Raw genomic sequence first — 12583 nt, forward strand, 5'->3', positions numbered from 1 at the left:
CTACACATCCCGCTCCTTCCACACAGTTCACCGAGTCCGCGGGCCTTACTGAGCCGCGCCGGCCACCGTCCGCGAGGCTTTGGCGCGCCTGTGACGTCACTGTCGTGCGCCTCTCCCGCAACGAGGGGTGTATGGCTCTCGCACGGCGGCTGCGGCTGTTGTCGCTCGCGGCTCGGTTGCTTCTGGCGCCTCGCCGGGACCTGACGGTCTGCGGTCCCATCGAGCCCCTGCCCGTGGTGCGCATCCTGCGGGCTTTACAGCGGCGGCAGGAAGAGCGGCATAGCGGCCAGCGTAGCCCCCCTGCGGCCGATGCTGGCGCGTCCTGGGCTGACGCTGATGTCAGTGCGGCGACCCGACTTGAACCAGCCGGCTCACCTCACGCTGGGCTCTTGGAACCCGCGCCACTCTCTTCGTGGGGCTGGAGGAATCGGTGCACCCACGCGTACCATTTCTCCATCGAGTGCGCGCAACATGAGGCTCCAGCGCTGCGGAACCTTTCGCCCAAGGGCAGCTGCACTGAAGTGTGTCTGGAGCTCCCCGTTCTGAGCGCGCTACAGGAGGCTGCTCCCGAAGTTGTTCGGCCCACAAACGTGCAGTCGAGTACCATTCCCCCACCCCTTCGCGGCCGCCACATCCTCTGCGCCGCAGAAACCGGCAGTGGCAAAACTCAGCTACATGCTACCTCTCCTTCAACGGCTGTTGGGCCAGCCAAGGCTGGACCCCTGTCGTATCCCTGCTCCTCGAGGCCTGGTTCTTGTGCCTTCTCGAGAATTAGCCGAACTGGTGCGTGCCGTGGCCCAGGCCTTGGGCAGCTCCTTGGACCTCCAGGTGCGGGAGTTAGGGGGAGGCCATGGCATGAGGAGGATCCGGCTGCAACTGTCCAAACAACCTCCAGCAGATATTCTGGTGGCCACTCCGGGGGCTCTGTGGAAGGCCCTGAAAACTCAACTGATCAGCCTGGAGCAGCTCTCCTTCTTGGTGTTGGATGATGCAGACATGCTGTTGGATGAAATCTTCCTGGAACTGGTGGATTACATTTTGGAGGGGAGCCATATAGCAGAAGGCTCAGCTGACATAAAAGACCCCTTCAATCCCAAAGCTCAGTTAGTGCTGGTGGGGGCCACATTTCCCGAAGGTGGAGGCCAGCTGCTGAGTAAAGTTGCCAGCTTAGACTCTCTAACCTCCGTTACCAGTGACAAGCTCCACTGCATCATGCCTCATGTCAGACAGACATTCATGAGGCCGAAGGGAACAGAGAAGGTGACTGGGTTGGTACAGATCCTTAGGCAGCATGACAGAGCATATAGGACTGGCGCCGCAGGAACTGTTCTGGTGTTCTGTAATTGCTACAGCGCTGTGAACTGGCTGGGGTATATATTCTGGATGACCACAAAATCCAACACTTAAGACTGCAGGGACAGATGCCTGCCTCAGTGAAAGCAGGCATCTTCCAGTCCTTCCAGAAGGGCTCCCCAGGCATTCTTCTCTGCACAGACATCGCCTCTCCGGGCCTGGACAGCACCCAGGTGGAGCTAGTCATCAATTATGATTTCACTCTCACCCTGCAAGACTACATCCACAGAGCAGGGAGGGTGGGCCGGGTGGGGGGCGAGGTGCCAGGCACCGTCGTCAGCTTTGTGACCCATCCCTGGGACGTGAGCCTGGCTCGGAAGATTGAACTGGCAGCTCGCCGGAGGAGAAGCCTTCCAGGACTGGGGTCCTCAGTGAGAGAGCCTTTGCACCAGCAAACCTTATTGCAGCAGGCTTATATATGATGCCGTAACAGGGACCTTTCCCTCTGTGCTGGACGGGTGAGCACACTTGTCAGTGGGGTGCTCTGGGCTGCCTAGTCACCTTCTGAAGACCCGGGCTGCTGTCTGGCTTCAAAAGGTAAGTTGCTGGCCAACACTGGAGGGTGAACTACTGAGCTCGGCTCTCTGTAGTCTTTCACGTGAAGAATAATGTCGATCTTGGCTCTGTATTATGTCATGGTTTCTAACAATAAGCTATGTTTCTATGGGTGCCCCTTAATAACAGTTTCCACTGGGGCAGAATTCAGTAGACTCTGAGAAGATTCACACTCCAAACTACCACACTTAGGACGAAGGCTCTTTCAATTGATGTTTTAGTTTAAATTTTGTTTCCTGCCCCCAAACATCCATTAAGCCTCCAGGAGAAGGAAAAGGGGATGTGACTAGCAAGAGAAATTTTCTTCACAACAATGGCCATGGCAAGCTTAGGCACTTTTGGTGAAATCTCTCTGGGAAGTACTGGCAGAGGAATAAAAGGCAAACTGACACAGAAATATTGCTTGGTGTGCATTTCCAGGCTCTGCCTTCTTTCTCATCTCTTGGTGGCAGGTGGAGGAAGAGGAGAAAAGGTTAAACTTTTTTATAAACCGGCAGAATAAGCTTATAACATCCTCTCATCTATCTCTGCATAGGTTCTAGTCTCTGCAGCATTATATAAGCTTTGCCCAAAGTAATGAACTGTTGAAAGTCAAATGTAATACTTCACCAAACAACTTAAAAATGCTTGCGCACTGGAAAGGGTTAAGTTGCAGAGAACACAAATGGACCCAGAGCAACCTTTGCCGAAAGAGAATATTGTGCTAAATGTACAGTCATAGCTCTTTTCCATATGAAGAAACAGAAGGATAAAAGAACTTGGTCAAAATCACACAAGTCAGTAGGAAAGAATCTGGTTTGTCTGTCCTCAGGGTTGTGTTCTTTAACCACCAGGCTAGCTTTTCTCAAATCTGATTCATGCATAGAATAACTATACACCTCTGCTTGCCTTGAATATTCCCTGTTTATACATATGCCTGCTGCAGTTTTTAATATTGCCCACTTTGACTCCCCAAAGCAACCGAGAATACACAATAATTTGGTCTCTCTATCCATGGACCACTGTGGTGGGACTGCCCAGGAAGCTTATGAAAAGTGCAGCTTCCTGAGCCCTACTCCAGATCTAGATAAGTTTTCTGAGGGTTGGCTCAAGAATCCAGGTACAAGGCTTTTTAAGTGGTTTGGTGGAACCCCCCAGGTGATTCTCTCGCTCTCTTAAGTTAATAAACCGTTTATTCTGCCTCCCCCAGATGCCCAGCCAGGTCCTGTTAAGGTAGGAGTCCCCACACCACATCAGAGGGATGCTCCCAGCCAAGTAATCTCCGGAGCCTTGGAGATTCTGAATGGTCTCATGCTGGCCCACCTGCCGTGACAAACCTCCGCCAGAGCATTCCCCTTCACATTTTACCTTCTACCACTCCCAAAGGCAGTCTGCTCCAATGAGGCCTGACTTCGTCTGTCCTAACGGGCACCCACTGATTCAAGCAGTTTAGGGATAGAAGATGCTGTGGTTCTCAACCAGGGTAGCCCAACCTCTAAAAGGGTAGTCCAAGCAGTCTCTACCTCCTGGGCACATCCCCTCTGCAACAGCCCCAGTAAACGAAGGTCCCATCTTTGCTTTTTCAAGGTCGGCAACAGGGAGTCCCCTCCTAAAGAAGGTTCTCTCTCATTGCCACACTATCAAAAGCTGCCCCAAATGTGGTTCCTTCCTGTGGGCCTGATCAGGCTAAGGGCAGAGTTGTCTCTTTCCTTCTCTGAGTCGGACCAAGTTGTCTTACCCCTCTTCACAGTGTTGACCATGATTTTCATGGGGGCTGCTGCTGAGCCTTTATCTCATCCTTTCATGGTGGAGAGAGTGAGGATTATAATGATTTTTACTTCTAGGGGAGAGGGGAGTGTAATGATTATGTTGTCATTTTGTATTATGTCCTTTTGTCATGAATTTGTTTTGAATTTCATATTAAAATGGGCCCACCATTCCCACTTTGTGAGGTCATTCAGCACCCTCATTTTGCACCTTTAACATCTCTCTCAGTATCACTTGGAAATGTTTGAAACGGCATGAGCTTGTCCTCACATTCCTATCAGCTGTAAATCCGGAGCCCCGACATGAACGTAACCATTGGGCAGAACCCCTCTCCACTAGCTGTGTAACACTGGGTAGGCTCCTTAACATCTTGGTTTTTCTAAGCCCTCAGGTGTAAAAATGTGAGGGTTCTATGAATTTATATTTGGGGCAGGACAAGGTCGAGAAGAGTGTGTCTTTGCTTGTATTCTTCCAAACTGGAATGTCTTCCCTCTCTTCCCCATGGGTCCAAATCTCACTTGTCCTTCAGGCCCACTGCCAAGGAGCCTTCCCTGATTCCCCAGTCCACACAATTCTCTGCCTCTTAGGGTCAGTGCCATACAACCTAGCTGTCTCTTAACGTTAATCTTGCCTCTCAAGCCAATTTCAGAATGTGGGTCTCTCTTGCCCTCCTGGGGCCCCTGGGGCTGTACCAGCCCACCTGCACGCCCCACGTGGGGTGTCTACTAGACTAGGGCATGGGTGGGGAAGCCCAGGGGTGAGGGACCAGGCAGAGTACCTCTGCCTCCACCCTGCTCTCCTCCACAAAACTGCCCCTCCTCCTGAAGCCTGACCGCAAGTCACAGGTTCCTTATTATGACCTCACTGGGTAGTGATGACCTCACAGGCCTTCTCACAGTTTCCATGGCAGCATAACTATGGAAATGTGCTGCCCTCAGAGAAACTTCCCTACCAGTTCTCCACCAATCAAAGAGATACCAATCTCTTTGGTTGTCTGAGAGAGAGTGTCTGACCGGATCGTCTATATTTACTCAAACCTGTGCTCTGTTCCCTGGCTGGGCAGTGCAGCAGGTACACCGAGACCGGGCATCTGTAGAAGAGGCATGGTGTACACACAACCTCACCTGGCTGCCACATGTTCCTGTGGGGCTTGCCCACTACGTAAACCTCAGCACTTTCCCAGCTGTAAGTAATACCAGTGACCTGGGACACCTTCAGGGTCCCACAGTGCTCACTGCTGAGGACAAGTGAAAGGTCATCCCTGAACTAGTGTTCAGGAAGCTTCTGATCTTTACAAATGTTGCCTTCCGCTTTGGGCTACAGGATGCTTCCATTCAGACCCTTTCCTGATTGGCCTCTTAGCAAAAGGCAAGTGCGTTTTTGTTGGCAGATGGTAAACGGAGCAGTTTGAGGAAGAGGGCCACTCTTGAACCACACCTTCAAACCCAGGCACCTCTGTGCTGTCATGTACACATCTATATCGGTCCCCTCAGACACATCCCATACTGAGCTGCTGAGTACTAGGGGAGAGGGTGGTGCCTTATTCATGGGAAGACCGGAAGAACCAAGGGGGGTGATGAAGTGCTAGTGAGACTGGAGGGCTGAGCAGATGGTGTCCCAGGAGGCTGGGTGGATGTGAGCCTACACTTGGTACCCAGAACCCGGTTCTGAGTCTCCTGATCACTCTGCCTCAGTACTTGGCCTTGTTCTAATCTAGATAAAAGTATCAGAGGGCTAGAGTTCAGTGTGGTTGTAACAGGCATTATAAATGGGGCCCAAGAGGGGTTGCCAAGGTGGGAGGGGTCCTTAACCAATTTATATTAGGTTATCTTTTTCCAAAACTTGAAAGACGTTTCCATTAAAGCCTCAGAAGTGACACACTGCAAGAAATGTTTTCTCTGTTGTGGAAGGGAGAGATGGAGAGGATCATGATTGCAATTTCTTTCGGGTTCTACTGTTTTCCCTGGCAACGGTGAAGAGACTACCTCATCTGATGCAGCCGTAGGCTCTAGGAATTGCTTTTGCAGCCAGTGTCCCTTCTCTAGGGACTCATAGAGCTGATGGGCCAAGTCTGTGTTTTGGATGTCAAGTAGATTAAAGGTCTTCAGCCAGAAACTGGGAGAGACATGAGAGAGGGAAATTCTGGCAGGAGACTGTGTACAGCAGAAGTGACTGATCAGTTCTGATTTTCTTTGCAGCAGCTGTGGCTCCCATTTCTCCTCCTAAACCTGGTCACTACCATGTCCTCAACCGAGGGTGTGGAGAAACGCAGTTGGGCCGGCATGGGGAGACATACTGCCTGGTTGGTGGCTACCGGGCCTACGGGGATGCTCCTTTGGCCATGCCAGCAAAGGCGGAAGCGAGAAGCCAGTCCCCAGATGTGCTCCCGAGAGAAAGCACACTCCGGAAGAGTCGGACGAAGATCTCGGTTGCTCCAGACCCAAAATCCGGCGATTGTAGCATGGTGCCAGGAGGCGGACTCCACAGAATCTTGCTGGCTGAACCATTCTGAACACAGGGCAATGGTTTAACTGCCTAAGACAGCGAATGCCTCTTCCTGCAGTGACCCCTCCCGCCCCGCCCCCCACTGCCCACTACCACAGATTAGAACCTGCGTCGTTCTGTCTGAGCCCTCCTCAGCCAGGAGCCTCCCTGCACACTAAATGGCCATAAGCCAGGAGCCTCAGAAAGTGAGGTTTGAAATGAGAGTCTGCCCTGAACATCCCAGGGCGGAAGCTGGCCTGGAAGAAAACCTGGCATTCCTCTGCTCAATCCTCACGGGCCCCTTTGTGAGCTGAAGAAAGTGAAGTCTGCACTCTGCGAGCCGAGGAGGATGCAGGAGCAGAGACAGGGTGCAGAGAAGCCTTAGCAGTCTACCACATGGGCTCCTGCCCTGAGCCATTTTCAGCGGCCACCACCACAAACCAGGGGGGAGCTGGGCTTTTTGAAACTGAAAGCAGCAATCTGTGGCTTCCCAAAGAGCCTCCTGCCTGGGGTCTCAGGAGGCAGGACAGAGAGGCCCAGGAAGCCCTGCTCCCTGAAGCAAGAACAGGATGGAGAGTCAAGCAGCACGCACCCCGCCCCGAGGTTCACATGCTCCTTTATTGCCAGCCCTTTCTGTCCCCAGTGGGGTCCCTTACTGCTCAATAAAATGTTTTTCTGTAACAGATTTGTAGGGTCGCCAGTGCTCATACTTAGGTCACTAGCCCTGTGCTAGGCACTCCTGCCGCCTGGGAAAGGTTCCAAAGGTGGAACAGCGCCAGGGTGTGCCAGGGATCAGAGCAAAAACTTGAGAGGCTGGGGATGCAGGAGTTAGGGCACAGTCCCTAAATCATCTCAGTGGTTGAGCTGCTGTGAGAAGGCACATCCCCAGTGTGCGTGCGTGTGTGTGTGTGTATGTGTGTGTGTGTGTGTGTGTGTGTTGGGGGGAGGGGGTCCCTAGAGGAGGCAGCTAGAGGGAGGGCCTGAGGCTGGAAATGGGGAATGGCGTGCGGCCTCTGAGCAAGCACAGGCACTTAGCCCTTGAGGTTTCTGGGAAAGCTAGAGCCACAAGGGCCACGAGATAAGGCAAGTGTAGCAGCAGAACCCAGGTGCCAGGTCTTTCTTCAGAACCTACACTTCTCCACGAGGCCGGGCCTTCCACGCTGAGGTAGGAGGGATCCTGGCCAGAAGGTCAGCCAGCAGCTCTGGGACGAAGGTTGCTGCGGTGGGGGCTCTTCTGCCATGGAAGCGACTTCATTTCCTTCCACACAAATAGCCTACTGACTGAGTTCCTGCTCTGTTGAGTAAAAGGGTGTTGACTCTCCCCAGAAGGTTGTTCAGTTCACATCCCAAAAGTCCCTCTATTCAGGCCCTGGGGAGGTGTAGCAGCTCCTGAGGGCGCTCTCCTGAGGCTGGCTGACAGAAGTGGGGGAGGTTCCTGATAGTTCCCAGGCGCTGGTTCAAGTCCCCAGAGAATGGTCATGCAGGTTGGGGAGTCAAGTAGGAGGAGAGAGAAGGTCGGGGGCAGAGGGCCCCCTCCTGAATCCAGAGCTCACAAGGTTACCCCCCATTTCCAGAAATTATCTCTTCCCCCACACCAGCCCCCATGGCCCAGTACCGGGAAACCGGGAGCCCAGAGCACTTGTGGCCACACAGACCCTCGCACGCAGCCCTCGGGGTGGGCGGGGCCGGCTGCAGGCAGATGGGGACGAGGTGTGCTCCCGGGAGGCCACGGGCTGCAGGTGGCCCTCTGAGAGAAGCACCCCATTTTGGACAGGAAGGTTAGAGGCGGGGGAGAGCACCCTAGGGCGCCCCCTCGGAGCAGTGGGTGTGGGAAGAGGGGCGGGGGCGGAGGGAACCCGCGATGGGAGGCGAGTGGGCTCTCAGCAGAGGCCAGCTTAGCCCGCGGGAGCTGCCTCTGAGCAGGGGGCGGGAGGGCAGTGCCGCCCTGTGGCTGCCGGGCTTCCCGGATCGCGGCTCTCCGCACACGGGTCGCAGGGTCCTGTGACTCTGTATCCCCTCCCTCACCCCGCCCCCCTCGCGAGGCCGCGCCGCTGGGTGGCCTGTGTCGACGGGCAGAACCCCATCGCCCGCCCCTCTCACACCCGCCTCTGCCCGCCTGCCTTGCCCTGCGCAGCTTGCGGCCCGGGGGCCTCGAAGGTCCCCGCGCATGCAGCCAGCGGCCTCTGCTGTGCCTGCTGCTCCTGCTGGGTCTGCTGCTGCGGCCGGTAACCCTCGTGCAGACCACGCTGGGCACCTCCAGCACCCCAAGTCCGCGGGAGCGCACGCGGGCCCTGATGCGGGACTTCCCGCTTGTGGAAGGGTGGCTGCAGTGTGTGCGGGCTGCTGGGGGCCGGTGGGGGCCTAGCCTGGCCCTGGGCAGGGGAGGAGGTCCGGAGCATGTAGCGCTAGTGGGGAGGCTCCCTCACACCACCCCTGGATGTCCTCTCCATCATCTATGGATGTCCTTCCCCTTCTCTGTCATCCCCTCCCTGGCGGGAACCCCTCAGCCCAGGGCTCAGCTGCTCCTAGTATAGTCTGTGTGACAGTGTGAGGTGGGGGACCCCCAGGCTGGCCCAGGCCAGGCAATGTGTCCTGCCCGATCCCAAGACCTAAGGAGCCCACCCATTTGCCTTGACCTCCCTCCAGCCACAACAACATGCCCCTGGTCCTGAGGCAGTTTTACCATAGTGGGCTATAGCATGGTAATCTGTGCAATTTCAGCCATGGCTAGACCAGCTTGGACAGGCTGAAAGGTGGTCTCGTGGGTGGCCAAGTACCAAAGGGACACACAAGGTGCCACCATGGCTGCTGGGGAATGTGGGGCAGTTTGGGGGCCACAGAGACCACAGGTTAGTCACATTGGAACGAAGTTACCATAGTGACCTAGAAAGTGCCATGCCATGGATGCCGGGGGCTACAGGGGTCACAGTGAGCCCACCTGATGGGCTTCCAAGTACCACAGAAAAAGCAGCGCATTACATGTGACTTCTGGGCACAGTGAGTGCTGTGCCAGCTGAGGAGGCTATGAGAAGCCCAAGGAGTTCCAAAGCCCAAACTAAGCCCTGGCCTTCCCTCAATTCTGGTCAGCCTACGTCCCATGCCAGACCCACGAACGGGATGCTGTGCGCCTCACCCTGGAACAAATTGACCTCATCCGCCTCATGTGTGCCTCCTATTCTGAGCTGGAGCTTGTGACCTCAGTTAAAGGTAGACGGGGGACTTCCCTGGTAGTCTAGAGGTTAAGACTCCACGCTTCCACTGCAGGGGGGTCGGATTTGATTCCCGGTGGGGGAACTAAGAGCCCTCATGCTGCGTGGCACGGCCAAAAAAAAAGGTAAACAGACGGGTGGTAGTGGGTGTTAGGGACTTCAGTAAGCTACCCCTGCCTCTGAAAATGATCATCTGACCTATGTGCCCCCAGCTCTCAACAATACCCGGAAGTTTGCTTGCCTTACTGGTGTGGAGGGCGGGCACTCACTGGACAGTAGCCTCTCCATCCTGCGTACCTTCTATGCGCTGGGTGTGCGCTACGTGACACTCACCCACACCTGCTACATGCCCTGTTGAGCACCTGAATATATTCAGGAAAAAACGCATTCGCCCTTTTTGGCCAACCAAACAAGCGGGCAATGCAAATCAACACTGCAAAGAAGTCTCACTAGGCATTGGTCAAAAGGGCCATGCTGAAAAAGTGTAAAAACCAGAAATGCAGGGCAAGTCAAGGAGAAAAGGGAGCTTTTTTACGCTGATGGGCGTGATATAAATTGCCAACGGCCACTCTCGAAAATTGTATGGTGTTTCCTAAAACATCTAAAAAACAGAGCTACAGAGCACAGGGCACTTCCACTCATGGGCTTATATCTTGAGAAAACCAAAAATCGACAGGACACAGGCACCCCAAATTTTAGGGCTGCTGTGTTCACAAAATCCTCGACTCGGGTACACCTTAAGTATCTCATGAAAGAGAAAAATGGATAAACAAGTTGTAGTACTTATGTACAATGGAATATCACTCAGCCATGAAATCAATGTCCTCAGGCTAGTAGCAGCATAATGAGTGGATTTAGGTACGATGATTCTAAGAGAAATACGTCACACAGATAAAGAAACTTATCATAAGATATCAGTTATAAACGGAATGTAAAAATCGCTATATGAACTAAATTACAAAACAGAACAGAGTCACACATTTAGAAAACACACTTATGGCTGCTTAAGGGGAAAGGTGAGGTGGGGTGATGCATAAAACAACAGTTTGAAATTAGCACAGATACCGTTCAATCAACCAAATATGTAATAGAGAAGACATACTCATTGCTCAGTGAACTGGACTCAACACACCTTATTCACCACAGAAGAATATATCCGCATAGTAAGAATCTTAAAAAGTATTTATTGATATTTCTCGGTAAGTGAATATAGTGGGTGTAAAGGGGCACAAACACAGCATTGAAAATCAGCTAAATCCCATTATAAATACAAATTACAAAAAAAAGCAAAGATAGTGAAAGAAAGAGAAATTCTTACAAAATTCGTTCAGTGGCTGTGATGCAACCTGGATTGACCACATCTAGACCCACAGCTGGAAGAGACATAAGGCTGGACACTCTTGGGGGCGACCGGATTGGTGAGGTTGCGTGAGCAAATGCAGACCCTTTAAAGTAATACTGCATGCTACCCATTCCATGGGTCAGAAATCTCCAGGTTCAAGGGAATCTTCCTACAGCTAAAACATGCATGGGAAACCCAGAGGATGGTACACCATATGATCGGGAAACGTTTCTAAAACGCACCTCATTTTTCATCTCGTGGTGCTCGGGTTCGCCATTCCAGCTGCTTTACCAACAATCTCCCCACTTGGAGAATCAGCACCTTTAACCTCCTGTTTCGTACAGTTTGCAGTTTGTCCAGAGGTTGAACGGGTAGAGGGGGAACCAATGAGAGATCAGCTCTAGGTGTTTGGACAGACACATGTCACTCTAATTTCCAATCAGGAAGAAGAATTAACCAAAGGCTCTGCCTGCCCCCCGGAACCAGAATAGGGCCTGAAGCAATCCTGCGGTTTGGAGGCCAGCTCCCAAAAAGGCGAGTTGAAAAATGAATCTCAGAGGCACTAAAATTCACAAACCTGCAGGATAATAAATGATAACTTTCGTACCTTATTGAGGTAAGGCAACAAAGAGGATTTGAAAACAAGGCAGAATTGCAGGAAACCGTTTTCAAGAGGTAGATCGGAGTCGCCTTTAAAGCACATGAAAAGCGGCAGAACTTCGACAATGATGCAGTTGGCCAAAATGGGCGTACGTTTTTTTTTTTTCCTGAATATATTCAGGAAAAAACGCGTAGGCCCTTTTTGGCCAACCAAGCAAGTGGGCAATGCAAATCAGCACTACAAAGAAGTCTCACTTCGCATCGTTCAAAAGGGGTTTTACCATGTTTGAAATTCCAATATTTTAGCCTGACACGTTTTTGGATTTTAGAAAAAAAAATATTTTAAATGAGACAAAAAATCTTTTTTATGACCCAAAAAGACAGCAATAGTTTTATATTTTTATCTATTTCACTTGCCCACAAAAGTCTCATGGGGTTATGTAAAGCAGTCCTGTTGGATGCTGTGCATGGTGCAAATATGGATTAAAGCTTTGGAATCTTAAGCTTCACTCACCTGAAACTTTTAAATTAGGATGCAAGCAATCCTTTCCAACATGTGAACAGAGAAGGACACTGTCTTTATTTTATTTGTCAGGTAATTAATCTGTCTTTTGCCCCAAGGAGAGAAACACCTGGCACTTCTATCAATGTGTTGTACAAAAATCTTTGAACACAGAGTGCAAGCAGAGGCTGATACAAGATGTGAAAGAAAAAAAAAAAGAGAGAGACCCCTGTGGCATTTTCTCCTAACTTATTGCAATCTCCCATTTAAAATGTGGGAATAATCAATCTCCTGAGGAAAAAGGCCCAAGGAAGCTTTTTGCTTTTGTGGAATAATGCAATGCCTAAAGATTTCATGAGGCAAGAAGAATTAATGAGAATGACCATGAGAAATCAAGAAAAGTCAGATCCATGGATGAAGTGATGTTTACCTCTGTGAATCAATGAGAAGTAGGAGCAAATGAAAAGAAAGCTGAATACAACATTTTCTGAATAAATGTAACCTTTCAGCTGTCACAGACAAATTAATGCTCACTATGATACAACATATTTAGTTCAGAAAGTTAACTTAAATTTAAAGCTTAACAATTAGATTTATTGAAGAAACGAAAACATATTTGTGGTTTAGAATATATAATGTGTTTTCCAACAGATAAGAAGATTACATAAATAAATAGAAATAAGACTAAATAGAGGAAAATAACAAATTAGATGTTATTAACATTAAAAACTGACACTCATCTAAAGAAAGAGGAGAGACAGAAAGACAGAAGAACTTATATCAAGTATATAT

At 51.1% G+C, this 12583-nt stretch overlaps 1 pseudogene across 1 annotated transcript; it reads left to right on the forward strand.

The window, feature by feature from the left end:
- Positions 1-13: 13 nt before the first annotated feature.
- On the forward strand, positions 14-6794 carry LOC309797608 (putative ATP-dependent RNA helicase DDX28; annotated as a pseudogene). The gene is made up of 2 exons: positions 14-1890; positions 5853-6794. The product of its transcript is annotated as a putative ATP-dependent RNA helicase DDX28 (transcript).
- Positions 6795-12583: the final 5789 nt, after the last annotated feature.

The sequence above is a fragment of the Mesoplodon mirus genome (assembly GCF_964341445.2).
Source record: "Mesoplodon mirus genome assembly, contig: HAP1_SCAFFOLD_796, whole genome shotgun sequence".
Lineage (NCBI taxonomy): Eukaryota > Metazoa > Chordata > Mammalia > Artiodactyla > Ziphiidae > Mesoplodon > Mesoplodon mirus.